The 24,564-nt window shown below is 42.2% G+C and overlaps 2 long non-coding RNA genes across 2 annotated transcripts; one reads left to right on the plus strand and one right to left on the minus strand.

Moving 5' to 3' along the window:
• On the minus strand, window positions 1-16,067 carry LOC123601149. Its single transcript, XR_006713994.1, has 3 exons — window positions 16,056-16,067; window positions 12,811-12,815; window positions 1-1,968 (listed from the first exon to the last, which is right to left on the minus strand). It is a non-coding gene; the product is annotated as an uncharacterized LOC123601149 (long non-coding RNA).
• LOC123601151 lies at window positions 6,771-24,000 on the plus strand. Its single transcript, XR_006714000.1, has 3 exons — window positions 6,771-6,781; window positions 17,408-17,415; window positions 23,891-24,000. It is a non-coding gene; the product is annotated as an uncharacterized LOC123601151 (long non-coding RNA).
• Window positions 24,001-24,564: the final 564 nt, after the last annotated feature.

The raw sequence follows: 24,564 nt of genomic DNA on the forward strand, positions 1-24,564 counted from the left end.
ATAGAAATGGCTTCATCCAGGACCAAAGGGCACTCGATATTTCCATTCAATGGGAAAGCGATCAGTGTGGAATGGACATGCTTATCTTCACTTCCCCTAGGCCCAGCAAGGAGGCCAGCTCCCTCTAATACATCTGACCCATCCTCCACACAAACAGTCCTCCCCACAAACAGTCCTTGGCTGGACCCCTTCTGATGCCCAGGGCTCTGGATGTCCATGTAGTCCTAAAACCAAAAGGCCTGGGCTCCTTCAGTGCCACCTGTCCCACAGTCATAAGGGCTGGTACCTATGGGACATCTGCAAGCTGGAGATAGTACTCTGAAAGACTGAATTTGTATGGACCCCAAGGCGAACCCTGATGGATGATAAAGCAATGTCATGAAACTGGAAACAATGAGGGCCAGAGTTCTTCATGTTTGGAAGAACCTGACTGGCACAATTATTCAGAAGCTGGCTTGCTCAGGACTCACAAGAGCCTTTTGTGGGCATTCGCTACCGGACTGCTTCAAAGGATGCTCATTGGAGGCCTGTGAACAAAAGGCTCGCCTTCTCCCTTAAGAAACAGAGGGGATCTTTGGCTTCTGGTATGCTTTGCCCATTGTATCCGTCACAAGGGGCAACAGAGTTTCAGAGTTATGAAGGAGGTGCTTCCATGTGACGATTAAGAGGTGGGAACGAGGCCTTGGTGCAGTGTGTATTCAAAAGGCTTTGTGTGCACTGATCAGTTCGTGGAGCATGCTGAACATGCAAAGACCATCTGTTTTGATGAATGAGAGTAGCTGAATCCATTAGGGTGGGGGAGTCCATGTGGCTACTGTAGCCGGCCCAGTGCCAAGTCCTCAAAGACAGGGGGCTAGCTGTCCTCTGGGATATCAGACTCTGGGAGCACTGCATTGGCTCAGGAAAGCCGTGGAAACTCACCTCCATACCAGGGACCTTGGTTGTTGTAGGACACAGACACATGGTCTCCATGTATACACTGAGATTGAGTTGGGAAAGCAGAAATGGGAGAGGAATGGCAATGGGGTGAGTCAAAGTTGTGTACTCAGACTGGATGGGGGACACCAAGGAGGGAGACCGACAACTTTACCTCCCCATGTCGCACACAGGAGGTGTGATCAAACCCCAACTTCTGGCTTAGCCTACCTGCAAGCATTCTCCTTGTGTACCTGCACAAACCCTGGTTTGGGGAGGGCCACATGATTCTGAAACCAAATTAGGAAGGGCCCAATGCAACATCTCTAGCAGCATCATAAAAACACCACCAAACACCCAAGCTGAGAGATGAGAGGACTTTGAGACACTATCTCAGAATAGTTTCCATACAAACCGCCTTATATCAAAAGGGCTAAGGGTTGGTAATGGAGACACACACTGCCAGTGTTCTTCATCACACATGAGATTTGAAGAAAGGTGAGAATGAAGTACCCAACGCAGTCTCCTATCAACCAGGTTGTATCCAGAATAAGGAAGCCCTGTGGGCTTAGGCCAAAAGGGCCTTCTGAGGGACTACACCATGGAGCCCTGTCTGCAAGTACTTGCATTCTTTCTTCAGGAGCCAGGGATTTCTGGCTTGGTTATCCCCACCATTTTTCCCATCAGTTGAGGGAGGCCACGGTGCTTGAGCTGTAGCTATTGTGTTCTGAGGGCTCTTGCTCAGGAATCTGCAACAAGGACTTGCTTCCCTCATTCCTGGCAAGGACTCTTCCAATGATCACCGCCTCCTCCTTCATACTGCCCATGTGCAAACTGTCTGCTTCTCAGAATGGAGGCACGTCAATCATCCAGGTCAGAGAAGCAAGCTGGCTCCCCTTCACCATCCATAGCACAGCAGTCCAAGCACCTAGGGACTCAAGGCCTTCTTTCCTTAGGTAGAGCAGAGCCTGATAGCTCTCACTGAGCACAGGGGCAGAGTAGAGTTTGCAGTACCCAGGGGTGCAAACTGAGTGATTGATGGCTCCGTGGCTCCTAAGGGACAAAAAAGGATAAATTGTCAGAAATTCAGCAAGGGGAAGGAAATGGGCACCAGGTAGGCCAAAGCTTGGCAATTCCAGTGGGAATGGGGATCCACTTGGAAAGAAGATGTCTTTCTTCAATTTCCCTTGGCCCAGAAGGAGGCCAGCTCCCAAATGTCTGGCCCAGCCTTCACATCAAACATCCACTGCTGAGTCCCTTAAAATGCCCTGGGCCTCTAAATGGCCACATATTTTGAACCCCAGTGAACTAATGAAGAAGGAGCCTTGTGGCAAAACCTCACCCCAGTCACAAGGACTGAACCAGACTTCCAGGTGGAAGTCAGAGAATAGAACTCTGAGACGCTGACTGTGATGGATTGTGGGAAGAAAATTGTTTCTACAAGAGAACGAAGATGTGCCAAGGTGAATAAGGAGAGCTGGAGTTCTGCAGAACTTGGATGGGGAAGTCTTTGGGGAAGGGAGTGCCCAGGACCTGCTCCTGGCAATCTGGCTCTCAGAAGAAACACCAGAGGGCTTGACAATGGCGCCCTCTAGTGTCTCATCTGGGAGCCCTGTCAGCTACAGGCTTGCCTCCTTCCTTCAGAAGGAATTAGAGAGCCCTGGGACTTTGCTTTGCTTGCTTTTCCCATCATGAAATGGAGTGGGCAATGACAGCGCTCCAACTGGGAGCTTTTCCAGCTATGGCTCTAAAGTGTGGAAAGGGGCATTGGTGCCCTCTTCGTGTATAGGGCTTTTGTGTGCTGACCAGCTTTTGGAGCTTACTGCTCCAGTGTGAACTGTCTGCTATTCAGAAAGAAAACACCTCAATCAGGCAGAACAACGAGGTGAGCCTGCTCCTCTCCCCCACTCCCCTTGATTCCAACAGCCAAGCACCAAGGTGAGGAGTAGGAGGCTTATTCTCCTTTGGAATATCAGATACTCATGGCTGGTACTGAACAGGGCACCCAGTTGGAACCCGACACCCATCACTGGATGCCCACTGAGTGAGTGCCAGCTCTATGGCTCCTAAGGGTGCATGAAGAGGCAGTCAGGAACAGGGGAATGGCCTCAGCCAGGACCAAAGGGCGTTCAATAATTCCACCCTATGGGAATGCAACCAGTGTGGAATGGAGAAGTTTATCTTTATTTCCCCTAGGCCCAGCAAGGAAGCCAGCTCCCAGATAATACATCTGGCCCAGCCTCCCCAAATATAGCTCTCAGCTGGACTCCTTCTGAAGCCCTAGGGCTCTTGATGCTCATGCAGTTCTGAAACCAAAGAGGCTGGTCTCCTTTGTCTCCACCTTTCTCACTCTCATAAGAGCTTTCCCCTTTGGGCATCTGCAGACTGGAGATAGTACTCACAAAGACTAAATTTGTATGGACAAGATGAACTGTAATGGATGATACAGCAATGTCATGAAACTGGATGCAACGAGGGCCAGAGTTCTTCATGTTTAGAAGACTTAGACTAGCACAATGTATTCACAAGCTGGCTTGCTCAGAAATCACAGGGACCTTTTGTGGGCTTTCACTACAGGAGTGCTCCAAAGGATGCTCGTTGGAGCCCTGTGAGGAATAGGCCCACATTCTTGCTTAAGAAATAGACAGGAAATTTGTCTTCTGGTGTGCTTCTGCACATCGTATCCATGGAGAGGGGCAGCAGAGATTCTGAGGTATGAAGAAGTTGTTTCCATGTGATGATCAAGAGGTGGGAATGAGAGCTTGGTGAAGTATATATTCAAAAGGATTTTTGTGTGTTGATCATGTCATGGAGCATGCTGGCCATGCACAGACGGTCTGCTCTTCCAAATGAGGGTAGCTCCATCCATTAGGGGTAGGGTCCATGTGACTACCCATTCCCATGATAGTGTTGCCTGCCAAGCACCAAGGGTTCAGGGACAGGGGGCTTGGTGTCCTCTGGGATATCAGACCCTGTGAGCCCCTCATTGCCTCAGGAAGGGCTTGGAAACTCACTTGCACTGCAGGGACCTTGGTTGGTGTAGGGGACAGACACAGGGTCTCTGTATGTGAACTGAGACCAAGTTAGAAAAGCAGCAATTGGAGAGGAATGACAATAAGGAGAGCCAAAGCTATGCATTCAAATTGGCATGGGGGAACAAAGGAAAGACACTACGACCTTGCCTTCCCCTTGTCCCACACAGGAGGTGAGATCCACCCACAACCTCTGTCTTAGCCTACCCACAAGGCATTCTCCTTGGGCACCTGCACACATCCTGGGTTTAGAGAGGGCCACATCATTCTGAAACCGTATTGAGAATTGCCCAATGCATCACCTCTATCACCATCACTAAAACACTACCAAATCCCCAAGCTGAAAGAAGAGGATATTACTCTGAGACAGTGTCTCAGAATAGTTTCCATGCAAACTGCCTTTCATCAATAGAGCTGAGAGGTGGCAATGGAGACACACATTGCCAGCATTCTTCATCACACATGACTTGGAGAAACTAGAGAATGAAGTATCCAGCACAGTCTCCTATCAACCAGGTTGTATCCAGAATGAGAAAGGCCTGTGGGCTTAGGATAAGGGAGGACTCTGAAGGATTACACCTGGGACCCTTGTCAGCAAGAAGCCAGCCTACTTTCTCAAGGAACCAGGGATTTCTGACATGGTCTATCCATGCCATTTTCCCCGTCAGTTGAGGGAGGCAGCAGTGTTTGAGCTGTAGCTATGGGGTTCTGAGGGCTCTTGCTCAGGAATCTGCAACAAGATTTGGTTCCCTAATTCCCAGCAAGGGCTCTTCCAGTGCTCACCCCCTCCTCGTTATAGTGCCCATGTGTGAACTGTGTCCTTCTCAGAATAAAGGCAACTCAGTCATCCAGGTCAGTGAGGCAAGCTGGCTCCCCTTCACCCTCCATAGCACAGTACGCCAAGCACCAAGCCCCCAGGGACTCAAGGCATTCTTTCCTTTGGTAGATCAGAGCCTGAATGCTCTCACTGAGCACAAGAGCAGAGTGGGACAGTGCAGCCCACCCACTTGTGGAACATTACGGCCCACCCAGTTGTGACAGCTGAGTGAGTGATGGCTCCATGGCGCCTAAGGGAGAAAAAGATACATTGTCAGACACACAACAAGGGAAAGGAAATGGATACCAGGTGGGCAAAAGCTCGTCTTTGATGGTGGGAATGGGGATCCACTTGGAAACATGGCTTTATTCCTTTGCCTCTGCCCAGAAGGAGGCCTGGTCTCTACCCAAATCTCTGGCCTAGCCTAAACACCAGACATCCTCCACTGGTCCCCTTCAAATCCCTGAGCTCTGAATGGCTGCATACTTCTGAAACCCAGTGAATTAATGAAGAAGTAGCCCTATGGCAATATCTCTCCCACAGTCACAAGGACTGGATCAGACTCCCAGGTGGAAAACAGAGGATAGATTCTTGAAACACTGGTTCTGAATGGATTATGGGAAGAGCCTTGTTTCCACAAGACAGCAAACATGTGTCAAGGTGGATAAGGAGGGCCAGAGATCTTCAGAGCTTGGGAGGGGAACTCTATGGAGAAGGGAGTGCCCAGTACCAGCTTCTGTTAACCTGGCTGGCTGTGAGAAGAAGAGACAACAACTTAGGCAAAAGTGCCCTCTAGAGTCTCCTTCTGGGAGCTCTGTCAGCAACAGGACTGCTTTCTGTCTTCTTAAGGACATATACTACCCTGGGACTTGGTTTGCTCTTGTTGCTTTTCCCATCATTGAATGGAGGGAACAGTGACACTGTTATAGCTTGGAGGTTCCCAGAGCTGTGCCTCCAGTGTGTGGGGAGGGGCATTGGTGCCTCTTCAGAACAAAGCTTTTTCTGTGCTGACCAGCTTCTGGAGCCTACTGCTCCTGAGTGAAATGTCTGCTTTCCAGAAGGAAGGCATCTCAATCAGGCAGATCAAGGAGGTGAGCTGGCTCCCCTCCCCCCTGCCCCTGGCTACAAACAGCCAAGCACCAAACTCTGGGATAGGAGGGCTATTCTCCTTTGCGATATCTGATGCTTATGGCTGGTAGTGAGCATGGGACTGAGTGGGAAGCCGACGCCTGTCCCTGAGTGCTTTCTTAGTAAATTCCAGCTGCAAGTCTCCTAAGAGTGAATGAAGAGGCAGTCAGAAAGACAGAAACAAAGGGAGAGGATATGACTGCAGCCAGAACCAAAAGGCATTCAATATTTCCATCAAATGTGAATGCAGTCATGTGAAATGGAGATGTTTATCTTCATTTCCCCTAGGACCACCAAAGAAGCCAGCTTCCTGCCAATATGTCTGGCCCAGTCTCCACACAAGCAGCTATCGACCTGACCCCTTCCAAAGCCCTTATGCTCTGGATGTCTATGTAGTCCTGAAACCAAAGGGCCAGGGACACTTTGGCTCCACCGGTCCCAAAGTCACAAGGGCTGAACCGATTGGACATCTGCAGCTGGATATAGTAGTCTGAAAGACTGAGTTTTTATGGTCCGGAAGACAAAACTTGATGGATGAGAAAGCAACATCATGAAAGTGGATGCACTGAGGGCCAGAGTTTTTCACGTTCAGAAGAGCCTGACCAGCACAATGAATTCATAATATGTCTTGGTTAGGAATCACAAGAACATTTGGATGTCCTTTGGAGCCCTGTGAGCAAGAAGCCCACATTCTCCCTTAAGAAATAGAGTGGGGTGGCGCCTGGGTGGCTCAGTCGGTTGGGTGACCAACTTAGGCTCAGGTCATGATCTTGCAGTTTGTGGGTTGGAGCCCCACATCAGGCTCTGCGCTGAATGCTTGCTCTGAGCCTGGAGCCTCCTTTGGATTCTGTGTCTCCTTCCTTCTCTGCCCCTCCCCCACTTGTGCTCTGTCTCACTCTCTCAAAAATAAAGAAATGTACAAAAAAGTTTTTAAAGGAAATAGAGGGGAAATTTGGCTTTTGGTGTCTATCATATTAGTAGAGAGGGGCAACACTGTCTGTGACATGTGAAGAATGTGCTTCTATGTGATAATCAGATTGTGGGAATTAGGCCTCAGTGTCTATTCAGAAGCATTGGAAAAGTTATTTTTAGCAACATGGCAGAGAAGCAGGGGGATCCATATGTCACACGTCTCTCAAACAAAGAAGTGTAGAAGCCAAAGGACTTTGAACTCCAGAGCCTGGGAGGAAAAGAGACTGAATCTACTAGGAAGAAAATTGGAAATCTGGAAAAAAGATAGGTGGGTAACTGCGAACTGGGGGAGATAAAAAAAAAAGCCCCCGTGGGCAAGGAGGGGAGGGACCCCCTTCTGCGGAGAGACAAAGGGAAGAGAAAGAGCAGCTAGGGAAGTGCAGGACCTTAGCTGAACATGAGAAAGACCTTGGACTGAGCCTGAGAGGGATCTCTAACTGTGGGGCTTTCTTCGGACAGGGGCAGGCTCCCCGTTCGTGCACCTGGGGTGGAGGGGAGCCAGCCCTGGGTGCAGTGGTAAGCCAGAGGCCTAGTCTGCAGCTGGAGAAAGTGGCTCCCTCCCTGGAGGGCTGCATGACAGCACAGAACCTGCCTGCATCCGCCACCCCAGATTGCAGTGGCCCGGCCGAGGTCTCAGTCTGCAGGAGGATAAGGCGGCTGTTTCTCTGGAGGGCTGTGGGAAAGGACAAAGCCTGCCTGCGTCCACGACCCCGGGGGCTTGCGGTGAGGGAAGTGGCTCTCAGTCTGCAATAGGAGAAGTCAGTCCTCCCTGAAGTGTGGCGGCACAGACAAAGCCAGCTGGGACCACATATCACCGCACTGAGAGGCACTTCCCCAGCACCAGAGCGCATGGAGTGAGACTTTGAATCCTAGCCAAGCGCAGGGTCAGGGGAGTTGGTGGAGCGAGAAGTACCACCCCGTCTGTGCCCACGGCACAGTGAGGATGACTCAAATGGAGTCCACCGGCTCCGGCTCCATGGAGAAGAGACTGGAAGATCACCATTCCCCCCCTCCCACCACCACCAAGGCGGGGCCTCAGGGATCACTCCCAGGCCCCGCAGTGGAGGTGGGTTTAGAATACACCAAACCACACCCCCTTGCACTGGGTAACTGCACATCCACCTGAGCAGCACAGACCCTGCAAACAGCTGTTCCGGACAAGCGATGCAGCATTGCCTGGATTAACACTAAGCCAATTCTGGATACATTGATATATTCTCCCCCCACCCCATTTCTCCTCCTTATCTCTTCCCTCCCCTAGGCAGGTTACTCTGGTTATTGGTCTGTCTAAACAGGCATATTTAATCCATTGTCTTGATACATATTCTACACCTCCTTCTTTACACTCCTTTCTCTCTCTCTGGGATAATCAAGCCATATAGTTTCTCTGTCTGAGTAATTTTATCTTCGTTTCATTTTCCCCGCCTCCTTCTTTATTTTCCTTTCTATTTCTCTGGATTAAGCCTTTTAATCTCTCTGCCTAATCAACATTTATTCCCCCCCAACCCCCCAGCCCCTCTCCTGTTATTTCTCTTTGTATATGCTCTTACATCAGCACTGCCTCCACCCTCTTCTTTACTTGTAGTCGGTGTTTTGGGGATTTTTGTTTTTAATCTTTAGGTTTTTGTTTCTGTTTATTTGTGTTATTTGTTTGTGTGTTTTTGTCTCCTGTCTATCTGTTTTCCTTTACAGGGCTACTCCAAGGAACAAGTCAAAGCACACCTTGTGGAGGGTACAAAATATTACTACGAGTAGGGTAATAAAATAACCAAATTCACAACATCAGAGAGCAAGTAACAATACCTGAAAAAACACTTCCTGAAGGACCAGGCTCTGGACAGTGTATGACCCTCCTTTAATATAGCAATGCCCACAGGTGCAGAGTACACAAGCTTTTAAAACGCATAAGGGACAGAAAACTAGGCAAAATGATGAAATGGATTAATTCTCCTCAAAAGAAACTCCAGGAAGTAGCAACAGCTAACAAATTGACCAAAAACAATTTAAGCAATATAACGGAACAAGAATTTAGATTAATAGTCATAAAATAAATCACTGGGCTTGAAAAAAGCATAGAGGACGCCAGAGAATCTATTGCTACAGAGATCAAGGGACTAAAAAATAGTCATGATGAATTAAAAAATGCTATAAAAGAGGTGCAAAATAAAATGGAGAAGGCCATAGCATGAATTGAAGAGGCAGAGGAGAGAATAGGTGAATTGGAAGATAAAATTATAGAAAAAGAGGAAGCTGAGAAAAAGAGAGATAAAAAAAATCCATGTATATGAGGGGAGACTTAGAGAACTAAGTGATGCAATCAAATGGAACAATAACCATATCATAGGAATTCCAGAAGAAGAACAGAGAGAAAGGGGCTGAAGGTGTACTTGAACAAATTATAGCTGAGAAGTTCCCTGATCTGGGGGAGGAAACAGACATTGATCCAAGAGGCACAGAGAACTCCCTTCAGACATAACTTGAATCGATCTTCTGCATGACATAGCATAGTGAAACTGGCAAAATACAAGGATAAAGAGAGAATTCTGAAAGCAGCTAGGGATAAACATGCTCTAATTTACAGAGGTAGACCCGTAAGAGTAGTCACGGACCTATCTACTGAAAGTTGGCAGGCCAGAAAGAATGGCAGGAAATCTTTAATGTGATGAACAGAAAAAATATGCAGCCAAGAATCCTTTATCCAGCAAGCCTGTCATTCAGAATGGAAGGAGAGATGCAGGTTTTCCCAAACAAACAAAAACTGAAGGCATTCATCACCACTAAACCAGCCCTACAAGAGATCCTAAGAGGTATTCTGTGAGTGAAATGTTGCAAGAACCACGAAGTAACAGAGACACCACTACAAGCATAAAACCTACAGCCATCACAATGACTCTAAACCCATATCTTTCGATAATAACACTGAATGTGAATGGACTATTGCTCCAACCTAAAGACATAGGGTATCAGAATGGATAAAAAAAACAAGACCCATCTATTTGCTGTCTACAAGAGACTCATTTTAGACCTGAGGACACCTTCAGATTGAAGTGAGGGGTTGGAGAACTATCTATCATGCTACTGGAAGTCACAAGAAAGCTGGAGTAGCCACACTTATATCAAACAAACTAGACTTGAAATTAAAAGCTGTAATATGAGATGAAGAAGGGCATTATATAATAATTACAGAGTCTATCCATCAGGAAGAGCTAACAATTATCAATGTCTATTGATCAATGTCTATGCGCTGAATACAGGAGCCCCCAAATATATAAAATATATATACGTTTTATATATATATATATATTTTTTATATATATATATATAATTTATATAATATATTTATATATATATAATATATAAAACAATCACAAACATAAGCAACCTTATTGATAAGAATGTGGTAATTGCAGGGGACTTTAATACTCCACTTACAACAATGGATAGATAATCTAGACACAGGACCAATAAAGAAACAAGGGCCCTGAATGATACATTGGATCAGATTGGCTTGACAGATATATTTAGAACTCTGCATCCTAAACAAACAGAATATACTTTCTTCTCGAGTGCACATGGAACCTTCTCCAAGATGTATCACATACTGGGTCACAAAACAGCCCTTCATAAGTATAAAAGAATTGAGATCATACCATGCACACTTTCAGACCACAATGCTATGAAGCTTGAAATCAACCACAGAAAAGTCTGGAAAACCTCCAAAAGCATGGAGGTTAAAGAACACCCTACTAAAGAATGAATGGGTCAACCAGGCAATTAGAGAAGAAATAAAAAAATATATGGAAACAAATGAAAATGAAAATACAACAATCCAAATGCTTTGGAATGCAGTGAAGGCAGTCCTGAGAGGAAAATACATTGCAATCCAGGCCTATTTCCAGAAACAAGAGAAATTCCAAATACAAAATCTAACAGCACACCTAAAGGAAACAGAAGCACAACAGCAAAGACACCCCAAACCCAGCAGAATAAGATAAATAGTAAAGATCAGAGCAGAAATAAACAATATAGAATCTAAAAAAAAAAAACAACAGTAGAGCAGATCAATGAAAGAGTTGGTTTTTTTGAAAAAATAAACAAAACTGATAAACCTCTAGCCAGGCTTCTCAAAAAGAAAAGAGAGAGGACCCAAATTGACAAAATCATGAATGAAAATGGAATTATTACAACCAATCCCTCAGAAATATAAGCAATTATCAGGGAATACTATGAAAAATTATATGCCAACAAACTGGACAACCTGGAAGAAATGGACAAATCCTAAGCACCCACACACTTCCAAAACTCAATCAGGAGGAAATAGAAATTTGAACAGACCCATAACCAGTGAAGAAATTGAATAAGTTATCAAAAATCTCCCAAAAAATAAGAGTCCAGGACCAGATGGATTCCTGGGGAATTGTACCAGACATTTAAAGCAGAGATAATACCTATCCTTCTCAAGCTGTTCCAAAAAATAGGGAAGGAAAACTTCCAGACTCATTCTATGAAGCCAGCATTACTTTGATTCCTAAACCAGACAGAGACCCAGCAAAAAAGGTGAACTACAGGCCAATATCCTGATGAGTATGGATGCAAAAATTCTCAATAAGATACTAGCAAATCGAATTCAACAGCATATAAAAAGAATTATTCACCAGGGATTCATTCCTGGGCTGCAGGCTGGTTCAATATTCACAAATCAATGTGATACATCACATTAAAAAAAGAAAAGATAAGAACCATATGATCCTGTCAATCGATGCAGAAAAAGCATTTGACAAAATTCAGCATCCTTGCTTAATAAAAACCCTCGAGAAAGTTGGGATAGAAGGAACATACTTAAACACCATAAAAGCCATTTATGAAAAATCCACAGCTACCATCATCCTCAATGGGGAAAAACTGAGAGCTTTCCCCCTGAGATAAGGAACACGACAGGGATGTCTACTCTCACTGCTGTTGTTTAACATGGTGTTGGAAGTTCTAGCATCAGCAATCAGACAACAAAAAGAAATCAAAGGCATCAAAATTGGCAAAGATGAAGTCAAGCTTTCACTTTTTGCAGATGACATGATATTATACATGGAAAACCCGACAAACTCCACCAAAGTCTGCTAGAACTGAAACGTGAATTCAGCAAAGTCATAGAATACAAAATTAATGTACAGAAATCAGTTTCAGTCTTATACACTAACAATGAAGCAACAGAAAGACAAATAAAGAAACTGATCCCATTCACAGTTGCACCAAGAATCATAAAATACCTAGGAGTAAACCTAACAAAGATGTAAAAGATCTGTATGCTGAAAACTATAGAAAGCTTATGAAGGAAATTTTTTGGAACAGCTTCAAAAGAATAGGTGTTAACTCTTCCTTAAATATTTGGTAGAATTCCCCTGGAAAGCCATCTGGCCCTGGACTCTTATTTTTTGGCATATTTTTGATTACTAATTCGATTTCTTTACTGGTTATGGGTCTGTTCAAATTTTCTGTTTCTTCCTGTTTTAGTTTTGGTAGTGTATGTTTCTAGGAATTTGTCCATCACTTCCAGATTGCCCATTTTATTGGTGTATAATTGCTCATAATATTCTCTTACTATTGTTTTTATTTCTGCTGTGTTGGTTATGATCTCTCCTCTTTCATTCTTGATTTTATTTATTTGGGTCCTTTCCTTTTCCCTTTGATAAAAGTAGCTAGTGGTTTATCAATTTTAATTCCTTCCAAGAACCAGCTTCTTGTTTCATTGATCTGTTCTACTGTTTTTTTGGTTTCAGTAGCTTTAATTTCTGCTCTAATCTTTATTATTTCCTGTCTTCTGCTGGTTTGGGGTTTTGTTTACTGTTCTTTTTTCAGCTCCTTAAGGCATAAGGTTAGTTTGTGTATCTAAGATCTTTCTTCCTTCTTTAGGAAGGCCTGGATTGCTATACACATTCCTCTTATCACCACCTTTCCTGCATCTCAGAGGTTTTGTGTTGTGGTGTTATCATTTTCATTGGCTTCCATGAACTTTTTAATTTCCTCTTTAACTTCTTGGTTAGCCCATTCATTGTTTAGTAGGTTGTTCTTTAGTCTCCAAGTATTTGTTACCTTTCCAAATTTTTTCTTGTGGTTGATTTCGAGTTTCATAGCATTGTGGTCTGAAAATATGCACGGTATGATCTCAAACTTTTTGTACTTCTTGAGGGCTGTTTTGTCTCCCAGTGTGTGGTCTATTCTTGAGAACATTCCGTGTTCAATGGAGAAGCATGTATATTCTGCTGCTTTAGAATGAAATGTTCTGAATGTGACTGTTAAGTCCATCTCTTCCAGTGTCATTCAAAGCCATTGTTTCCTTGTTGATTTATTGATTACATTATCTGTCCATTGCTGTGAGTGGGGTGTTGAAGTCCCCTACTATTATGGTATTACTATCAATGAGTTTCTTTATGCTTGTGATTAATTGATTTACATATTTGGGTTTGGCGCATAAATGTTTGGCACATAAATGTTTACAGCTGTTAGGTCTTCTTTGCGGATAGACCCCTTAATTATGATATAATGCCCCTCTTCATCTCTTGATACAGTCTTTATTTTAAAGTCTAGATTGTCTGATATAAGTATGGCTACTCTGGCTTTCTTTTGTTGACCATTAGCATGATAGATCATTCTCCATCCCCTTACTTTCAATCTGAAGGTGTCTTTAGTAAGTGGGTCTCTTGTAAACAGCATATAGATGGATCTTGTTTTCTTATCCATTCTGTTACCCTATGTCTTTTGATTGGAGCATTGAGTCCATTGACCTTTAGAGCGAATACTGAAAGATATGAATTTATTGCCATTATGTTGCTTGTAGAGTTGGAGTTTCTGGTAGTGTTCTCTGGTCTTTTCTAGTCTTTGTTGCTTTTGGTCTTTATTTACTTGTTGTTGTTGTTGTTGTTGTTGTTGTTGTTGTTGTTGTTATCTTTTCTCCCCTCAGAGAGTCCCCTTTAAAATTACTTGCAGGGCTGGTTTACTGGTCACAAACTCCTTTAATTTTTGTTTGTCTGGGAAACTTTTTATCTCTCCTTCTATTTTGAATGACAGCCTTACTGGATAAAGAATTCTTGGCTGCATATTTTTCTGATTCAGCACACTGAATATATCCTGCCACTCTCTTCTGGCCTGCAAAGTTTCTGTGGATAGATCTGCTGCAAACCTGATCTGTCTTCCCTTACAGGTTAAGGGCTTTTTTTCCCTTGCTGCTTTCATGATTCTCTCCTTGCCTGAATATTTTGTTAATTTGACTGTGATATGCCTTGTTGATGGTCGGTTTTTGTTGAATCTAATGGGAGTCTTCTGTGCTTCCTGGATTTTGATGTCTGTGTCTTTCCCCAGGTTAGGAAAGTTTTCCACTATGGTTTGCTCACATAACCCTTCTAACCCTATTTCTCTCTCTTCCTCTTCTTGGCCCTCTATGATTCTGATGTTGTTCCTTTTTAATGAGTCATTGATTTCTCTAATTCTTAAATAATGCTCTTTTGCTTTAATCTCCCTCTTTTGTTCTGCTTCATTATTTTCCATAAGTTTGTCCTCTATATTCTGATTCTCTGTTCTGCCTCATCCATCCTTGCCACCATGGCATCCATTTGAGATTGCAGCTCAGTTATAGCATTTTTTATTTCATCCTGATTAGCCTTTACTTCTTTTATCCCTGCATAAAGGGATTCTAATCTATTTTTGACTCCAGCTAGTATTCTTATTATCATGATCCTAAATTCTGGTTCAGACATTTTGCTTGTATCTGTGTTGGTTAAGTCCCTGACTGTCATTTCTTCCTGCTCTTTCTTTTGGGGTGAATTCCTTCGTTTTGTCATTTTGAAGGGAGAAAAAGAACTAATGGGGTAAAAAATTAAAATAAAAAAATTAATATTAAAAAAATATTAAAATTAAAAACTTAAAACACACACACACACAATCGAATAAATGATGCTATATTCTGGGTGTGGTTTGGTTTGGGTGTTGAAAGGGGCTTGATAGATTAGAGAAAAATGGGGAAAGAAAAAAAAGGAAATCATTTGAAAATTTGAAAAAATGAATACACTGAAGTAGACTAAAATGAAATGATGGAAGTAAAATAGAATTTGAAAAAATTTACACAAAAGTAAAAAATATAGTAGAACAAAATTAAAGAAATTTTTTTAATAAATTGAAAATAAAATTGAATTTTTTCTCTTTCTGTATTCAAGAAAAAGAAATGAAAAAGAGAAAAAAGAGAAAGAAGAAAGAAAGAAAGACATTGAATAGATGGACCTGTGAACAGAGTGAAATATGACTGAAATTACTTAGTTTTCTTCTAGAAGTCAAACTATGAAGCACTTTATAGTCCATAAACTAAGCAGGTGGAGAGATTTGTGTTCCTGAAGAGCGAGGTTGGCCCAGATGGACAGGGCTAGTGTAATGGCTCCACTCTCCACTAGATGGCGCTGCTTAGCTTACTGTGGTGGATTGTTGTGGTGCTTGTAGGTGCCTATGCACATTCGTGAGAGCAGTGAAAATGGCATCACCCAGCTACCCAGTCTCTAGTATCAGAACTCTGTTCTCCCTGATCAGCAATGCGTACCCTCCTTTGTCTTCAGCTTCTGTCCACTCCCTGCTTTTACACAGTCCGTGAACAAGTCCCAGGCAACACCTCTCTCCTGAGTTTTGTTTCCGATGTGGCTGTTTTTCCCAACCCCTTACTTCTGAAGGACTGCGGCTTTGACCCGTTCTGTCCCTCTGCCAAGGGTCTCACTGAGCAATGGCCAGGTGCCGGCCGCACCCAGGAATGTTTGCTTGTCTGTGCTGCTGCCGATGCCCAGAGACTGTGGTTGGGTGCCAGCCCACCCCAGAAAAAGTTCACAAGATAGTTAAAAGCAGCATTTCAGGAATTATGGAAAATCACAACACACATCTGGCACCAGGCTTTACCCTCAATGACCTTGTTCCAGCACCAGTGAATGTGGTTGTTCTCCCGGGTCCACTGGTGCCTTCCCTTTGGGGTACCCACACAGCCTCTACCAGGTGTCCTCCCAGCAGGGAAACCACCTCTCCCCATGTGGCCTGAAGAACCCAGGACTCCACTCTCCTCCTGGGGATTCGCCCTTGCCACCAGAGTACTGCCAGGTATCGAGCTGTGGAGTTTCAGTCTCTGCACTCTCCTGTTTCTAGTCTTAATGGAATTTAAACCCTCTCACTTCTCTTTTCTCCCTCTTAATTCAGTCCCTGCAGCTGTTTCCATGTTTCCCCTTTCTCTCCAGCTGCTTTTTTTGGGGGGTGGGGGGTGGGGTGCTTTTCCCATATTCTCTCCCCCCCCCCCCGTCTCTGTCCTCTCTCCCATGCAAAAGCAGCTCCCTGCCCTCTGTGGCTTCTCTCCTCCCAGTTTACCTCTCCACACTGTGTACCTGCTGAATTCTGTGGTTCAGGTTGTGCAGATTGTTGTGTTAATCCTCATATCAGTTTTCTAGGTGTGCAGGATGGTTTAGTGTTAGTCTGGCTGTATTTCATGGATGGGAGACACACAAAAAACTTCCATGCTGTTCCACCATCTTGGCTCCCCCCTCTTTCCATTTCTCTTTTTTGGAACACTTTGAAAATAGTAGGTATTAACTCTTCTTAAGTGTCCGGTAAAAAACTCCTGGGAAGCCATCTGGCCCAGGACTCTTATTTGTTGGGAGATTTTTGACAACTGATTGAATTTCTTTGCTTGTTATGGGCCTGTTCAAATTTCCTATTTCTTACCATTTGAGTTTTGATAGTTTGTGAGTGTCTAGAAATTTGTCCATTTCTTCAAGATTGTCCAATTTGTTGGTATATAATTTTTCATAGTATTTTCTTACAATTGTATTTCTGTGGTGTTGGTTGTGATCTCCCTTCTTTCATTTGTAATTTTATCTATTTGTATCTTCCCTCTTTTCTTTTTGAGAAGTCTGGTGAGGGATTACCAAATTTGTTTATTCTTTCAAAAAACCAGCTCTTCCTTTCATTGACCTCTTCTGTTCTTTTCTTGTGTGGGGGAGGGGAGGAATTCTACATCATTTATTTGTGCTCTAATCTTTATTATTTCCTTTCTTCTGCTGGCTTTGGGCTTTATTTGCTGCTCCTTTCTACCTCCTTTAGGTGTAAGGTTAGGCTGTGTATTTGGGACTTTTCTTGTTTCTTGAGATAGGCCTGAATTGTAATGTATTTTCCTCTTAGGACTGCCTTTGTGCATTCAAAGGTTTTGGACTGTCTTGTTTTAATTTTCACTTGCTTCTATGTATTTTTCAATTTCTTCTTAAATTTCCTAGTTAACCCATTCATTCTTTAGTAGAATGTTCCTTAACTTCAATGTATTTGAAGGCTTTCCAAATTCTTTCTTGTGTTGATTTCAAGTTTCATAGTGTTGTCACCTGAGAATATGTATGGTTTGATCTCAATCTTTTTGTACCTGTTAAGGGCTGTTTTGTGACCCAATATGTGATCTCTTCTGAAGAATGTTCCATGTGCATTTGACAAGAATGTGTATTCTGATGCTCTAGGATGAAATATTCAGAAGATATATTTTAAGTCCATCTGGTCCAATGTGTAATTCATAGCCATTGTTTCCTTGTTGAGTTTCTATTTACATGATCTGTCCATTTCTGTGAGTGGAGTTTTAAAGTCTTTTACAGGGGCACCTGGGTGGCTCAGTTGGTTGAGCATCCGACTTCGGCTCAGGTCATGATCTCACAGTCCGTGAGTTCGAGCCCCGCATCGGGCTCTGTGCTGATGGCTCAGAGCCTGGAGGCTGCTTTGGATTCTGTGTCTCCCTCTCTCTTTGCCCCTCCCCTGCTCATGCTCTGTCTCGGTCTCAAAAATAAATAAAAACATTTTTAAAAATTTTAAAAATAAAAAAATAAAGTCTTTTACAATTATAGTATTATTATCAATAAGTTTGCTTATGTTTGTGATTAATTGATCTATATATTTGGGTTTCCACATTGGGGGCATAAATATTTACAATTGTTAGCTCTTCCTGATCAATAGACCCCTTAATTATGATATAATGCCCTTCTTCATCTCTTGTTACAGTCTTTGTTGTAAAAATCTAATGTGTCTGATATAAGTATGGCTACTCCGTCTTTATTTTAGCTTCTATTAGCATGATAGATTGTTCTCCATCCCCTCACTTTCAATCTGCATGTGTCCTTAGGTCTAAAATGAGTCTCTTGTAGGCAGCATATAGATGGATCTTGGTTTTTTATCCGTTCTGAAACTCTATGTCTTTTGATTGGGGTATTTAGTCCATTTACAATCAGAGTGATTATTGAAAGATATGAATTTAATGCCATTGTGTTATCTGTAGAGTTGCTGTTTGTGGTGACGCTGTGGTCCTTTGTAATTTTTGCTGCTTTCCCCTCACAGAGTCTCCCTAGAATCTCTTTCAAGGCTGATTTAATGGTCAACAAGCTCCTTTGGTTTTTGTTTTCATGGAGAAGTTTTTATCTCTCCTTATATTCTTTATGACAGCTTTGGTGGATAAACGATTCTGGCTGCATATTTTTCCTATTCAGCATATTGACTATTTCTTGCCACTCTCTTCTGGTCTGTCACGTTTCAGTGAACAGGTCTGCTATTAACCTCATGAGTCTATCCTTGTATGTTAAGGATCATTTTTCCCTAGCTGCTTACAGAATCTCTCTTTATCTTTGTATTTTGCCAGTTTCACTATGATATGTCATGGTGTTGACATGTTTTTGTTGATTTTGAAGGGAATTCTCTGTGCCTCTTGGACTTCTATGCCTGCATCCTTCCCCACTTTAGGGAACTTTTCAGTTATAATTTGTTCAAATAAACCTTCTGCCCCCTTTTCTCGCTTTTCTTCTTCTGGGACTCCTGTGATACAGATATTGTTTCATTTCATGAAGTCACTTAGTTCGCTAATTCTCCCCTCATGATCTAGTAATTTTCTTTCCCTCTTTTTTCAGCTTCATTATTTTCCATAATTTTATCTTCTTTTTTTTTTTTTTTTAATTTTTTTTTTCAACGTTTATTTATTTTTGGGACAGAGAGAGACAGAGCATGAACGGGGGAGGGGCAGAGAGAGAGGGAGACACAGAATCGGAAACAGGCTCCAGGCTCTGAGCCATCAGCCCAGAGCCCGACGCGGGGCTCGAACTCACGGACCGCGAGATCGTGACCTGGCTGAAGTCGGACGCTTAACCGACTGCGTCACCCAGGCGCCCCCATAATTTTATCTTCTATTTTACCTATTCTCTCCTCTGCTTCTTCAGTTCTCACTGCCACTGTGTCTAGTTTATTTTCCATCTCAGGTATAACATTTTTTTTTTTAGTGATAAAAATTCATTTTATTAAAAGATATTTTCAGAGCTAACATTTTTTTAACCTAAGCTTAAACACTTTATTTGCTAGTCATTTGTTAAAATAGGAACCATTTTACAAGATATCAAGGTAAAGCATATTATTTATTTTATGAACCCAAAATAAGTTTCTTTTGCTCTATAAAATCATTATTATGTATGAACCCAAAATAAGTTTTCTATAAATCATTATTTATAAAATCTCTATAAAATCATTATTATGTATAGATTATAATTCATAATTCAATTGTCATTTAATAGCATTGAATTTCTATTTTATACTATCATGACTTCAACACACAGCAGTTTTCTAAAATGTGCTCAAAGTGGAGTGTATTTATATAATAGATGAAATATTATAGCTGTTATGGTGATTGGAATTGAATAGATATAGTATATGTAAAAAGTAGGGGTAACAATTTACAGTTATTTGATGTTGGTAGAAGCATTTTGATTAATATTAGTACTTTTCTTTTTTTTAATTTAATTTTTTATTTTTTTAAATTTACATCCAAATTACTTAGCATATAGTGCAACAATGATTTCAGGAGTAGATTTCTTAGTGCCCCTTACCCATTTACCCCCATCCCCCCTCCCACAACCCCTTCAGTAACTCTCAGTTTGTTCTCCATATTTATGAGTCTCTTCTGTTTTGTCCCCCTCCCTGTTTTTATATTATTTTTGTTTCCCTTCCCTTATGTTCATCTGTTTTGTCTCTTAAAGTCCTCATATCCGTGAAGTCATATGATTTTTGTCTTTCTCTGACTGACTAATTTCACTTAGCATAATGCCCTCTAGTTCCATCCACGTAGTTGCAAATGTCAAGATTTCAATATTTTTGATTGCCGAGTAATACTCCATTGCATATATATACCACATTTTCTTTATCCATTCATCCATTGATGGACATTTGGGCTCTTTCCATACTTAGGCTATTGTTAATAGTGCTGCTATAAATATGGGGGTGCATGTGTCCCTTCGAAACAGCACACCTGTATCCCGTGGATAAATGCCTAGTAGTGCAATTGCTGGGTCATAGGGTAGTTCTATTTTTAGTTTCTTGAGGAACCTCCATACTGTTTTCGAGAGTGGCTGCACCAGCTTGCATTTCCACCAACAATGCAAAAGAGATCCTTTTTCTCTGCATCCTCACCAACATCTGTTGTTGCCTGAGTTGTTAATGTTAGCCATTCTGACAGGTGTCAGGTGATATCTTATGGTGGTTTTGATTTGTATTTCCTTGATGATGAGTCAAGTTGAGCATTTTTTCATGTGTCCGTTGGCCATCTGGATGTCTTCTTTGAAGAAGCGTCTATTCATGTCTTTTGCCCATTTCTTCACTGGATTATTTGTTTTTTGGGTGTTGAGTCTGACAAGTTCTTTATAGATTTTGGATACTAACCCTTTATCTGATATGTCATTTGCAAATATCTTCTTCCATTCTGTCCATTGCCTTTTAGTTTTGATGATTGTTTCCTTTGCTGTGCAGAAGTTTTTTATTTTGATGAGGTCCCAGTAGTTCATTTTTGCTTTTGCTTCCCTTGCCTCGGGAGACGTATTGAGTAAGAAATTGCTGCGGCCAAGATCAAAGAAGGTATAGCATTTTTTAATTCATCCAGTGAAGCTCTGAGGTCTTTGATCTCTGCAGGCAGGGGTTCTCTTGTGTTTTCTATGCTTTTTTCAAGAGCAGCTATTAGTCCTATGACCATTATACTAAATTCTTGTTGAGATATATTGTTTATATCTGTTTTGAGCAATTCTCTGGCTGTGATTTCTTCTTGACCTTTCTTTTGGGGAGAATTTCTTCAGCTTGTCATTTTGGCTGTTTCTGTCTTTTCCATGTTTTAAAAGCTTGCTATGTGTCTTGCACCTGAGAGTACTACTATATTAAAAAGGGTTTGTACACTGTCCAGGGCCTGGAACTCCAGGAAGTGTGTCTGGTGTATGTTGCATTCATTCTGTTGTTGCATTTTGGCTGCTCTTTCTCACTGGTCAGTCCTCTGCTGAGCTCCTCCTTGCTTGTAGTGGTGGAGTGTTCAGACCTTTAACTACTTGTGCTTTGATTTGTTTGTTAAAGTAACCCTGGGGGAGAAAGGATGGAGGAAAGCCTGATTCCATAAAAAGAGAAAAAGGAAAAGGGAGAAAGGAAAACCAGAGAATCAAAAAACTATAAGACTTATTCCAGATAAAAAGAAAGGAAAATAAAGAAGGAAGAGAAAAGATGGAAAAAGAACAAAATAAAAATGCCTGATCAAATATATACGTATATATATTTATATAATAAGAATTGACAAAAAAACAAATCAGAAACTATGAGCCTGATTCCAAAAGAAAAAAAGAAGAGGGAAGGAAACAAAAGAAAAAAAAATTTTTTAATTTTTTTAATAATAAAAAAAAAAACCCAGTTGTCTGTTGGTCCCTGGGGCTGGTGGCTGTGCTGGTGTGGAAGAAAGACTGGCTGAGTTTGGTCAGTCAACCTTGCTCCAGCTCCGGTAAATAAGCAGTTGCCAGGCATGGAGGCGTGGGGTTTGGTGTAAGCTTGTCCCACCTCCACTGGGGGTCGCTGTGCTGCTCTCTGAAGTCTCACCCTAATTGGCGTTGGAGGGAAAAATGGCCTCACTCCGATCTCTTATCCCTGGATTGGGGCTCTCAACCCATACCATTCAGGCAGCCCTCATAGAATAGCGAGGGTGGCCCGCTTGCCCTGCACTACAGTTATCCTGCACCTTCCACTTGGCTTTCAGCTGGGAGTCAAAACCTCATGTCTTAAAGGCCCCCACACCACACAGACCCTGCTCTCTTTATCTTTGTATTTTTCCAGGTTCAGCCTCTCAAACCTGCTGATGAAAGGCTGGCACCTGCTGGGTCTTTTGTCTATAGAGAGGCAATAACCACTCTTCCCAAAGTACTCTGGGAGGGGGCCTGGTCTCTCCCAGTGCACTACAGAGATCTCTACCCCAAGCTATGCACTCCAGGAAACAACTCCCTCCTTCCCAGAACAGTGTGCCAAGGCTCATCTCCGGAGAAAGTTGCACACTTTCAAACCCTCCAAGTTTCAGGTCCAAAGGATGTTTGCCAAAAAGAACTGGCACTCTCCATACTTCTCATTCCCCAGTCTGTGGTCCAGAGAGGTTTTCCTCTTGTGCTAACTCAGTGCCACATTTTCACAACCCTTCTCTCTTTCACTCCCCTATGTCTTTCCACTCCCCTGTGTCTTTTCCCTCCCCTCTGTGGCTATGATATTTTATCTCCCCCAATTCACATATATGCACCTTGATCCTGACAGGCTATCTCCCTCCATTTCTGGAGATCCTTCTGCTGTTCTGCAGATCAATTTCCTGGGTATTCCAAGTGATCTGACTGCAATACACCCATGCTTAAGGGAGAAGGAAATTCCAGGTCTCCCTACTTCTCTGAGATCTTAACTCCCTCCAATCTATTTTCTTTCTAGGGACCTGCTCCATCTGTCCTGAAGCTATCTAGAACCCTACTTTAAATCACCTCATTAACATAAACTCAGGTGTGATTGAATGGGGCTCATTTTGAATAACAAAAGACATTCCTATCACTCAGGAAATTCCAAGGGTTTTAGGAGATTTGTGCCTGGGGACAAAAAGACCAAATGTATTTTTGTCTTATAACACAGAGAGTTAAGTTTCCCATCCCTCAAGGTATTGGCTCCTATTCTAAGCTTCCGTGAAGCCTCAACTGTTGCCAAATCTTACTTGAGGACTGATCATGAAAGAATGGAGTAGAAAAGGAGGATTTCTGTACTTTTCTAGAGCACCGGGAGCTCCTTTTCTCATCCATGAGCCAGAACTAAAGGGTTTCTCTTGGAACAGGTCTGTACCCACTGTCTACTTTCTTAATTGATGGCTGCTTTTAAGGTGACTATGGTTGGTGTTTATGCTTACTCTCTAAAAAAGGTTGTATCCTAGTTCTAAAAAGGTGTACCTTTTTAGACTATATTTTAAATTTACATGAGAATTTTGAGGTTTTTAGGTAAGTTTAAAGTTGAACTAAAATTCTGTTCTGGGTAACCAGCTATCACCAGGCTCGTTAGGCTTTTCACCTCTACCTACAAATCTTCTCAATATTTTGCAACATAGATGAGTTCATCCTGTAAAGATTGTTCATAAGTAGCTCATCTGGTTTGGGGCAGGGGGCGGCTAGCTTAAGTTCTCCTTGTTAGGTTGTTCTAGCTAATTCATTACGCAAAAGGGACCATGGGTAATCTTTGCTGTGTAGGGCTTTTAATTTTCCTTTCATCTTTCCCTTATGATACTTTATAGAGCCAAGTTAAATTTCTATCTCCTATACTTTTAAGATTTAACTAAATGTTTTGATTATCCTATATTAGTTGAATTTATAGTTGTTTGGGCTAGTTTTGGCTCAAGATGGTCAGTTTGATATGAAATCTTCTGGGTGTCAGCCAAATGCTTTATTTAAGCTACATCTTGTTTATCCAAGCACAGCTTCCTGTATGCTTACCTTGTTACCACTTGTCTCCTCTTGTGGTTTTTATAGTTTGAATAGGTTGTCTTTGAGTTTTGTCACTTGAGGAGGGTGATGGGCAGTGTGTGTGTGCTTCATGGCCCAATTCAACTGAGATCTCTATTCTCAATTTACTACTAAATCCTCCTTTAGTTCTTAGTTTCATAAGGACTTTCGTGGAAAATATTCTAATGTAGAAAATGTAGCCCATTACTTCCCACCTCATAAGTTACACCTTGACCTAACTTTTTTATGTTAAGATACTTGTGCATACTTTTCTTCCTTTTTAGGGTTTGCTGAAGATGGCGGTATATACACTGGATTAGCAAGAGGTATTGAGGTTTATTGATTATAGAACAGGCCCCACTAGGGGGATATAAAGCACCGCCAAGTCCTTTCAGTTTTAAGCTGTTGCTAATAGTTCTCTGGCGGATAAATTTGTTTGGTTAATTATCTAAGTTTAGGGCTAAACATAGTGGGGTATCTAATCCCAGTTTGGGTCTTAGCCATCCTGTGGTCGGAGATATTAAAGTTACTTTCGTGCTGTATTTTTATGTTAGCTGTAGCTTTTTATAGCCTAGTTAACATTTAACTTTAGTGCGGGTTTTCTCTATAACATGCTTTACGCGGTAGGTCTATTAGTTCGGGTTAATCGTATGACCGCGGTGGCTGGCACGAAATTTACCAACACTTGTTTAATATGGCTTAGTCAAACTTTCATTCTTGGCTTAATTCTTATCACTGCTGTATCCCGTGGGGGTGTGGCTAAGCAAGGTGTCATGAGCTACTGCAGTCATGTGCTTGATACCTGCTTCTTTAGATCATTAATAATTTAGAGGGCATTTTCACCAGTGTGGGAGGCTTGCATCTG

The sequence above is a fragment of the Leopardus geoffroyi genome, chromosome A1, assembly GCF_018350155.1.
Source record: "Leopardus geoffroyi isolate Oge1 chromosome A1, O.geoffroyi_Oge1_pat1.0, whole genome shotgun sequence".
Classification (NCBI taxonomy): domain Eukaryota; kingdom Metazoa; phylum Chordata; class Mammalia; order Carnivora; family Felidae; genus Leopardus; species Leopardus geoffroyi.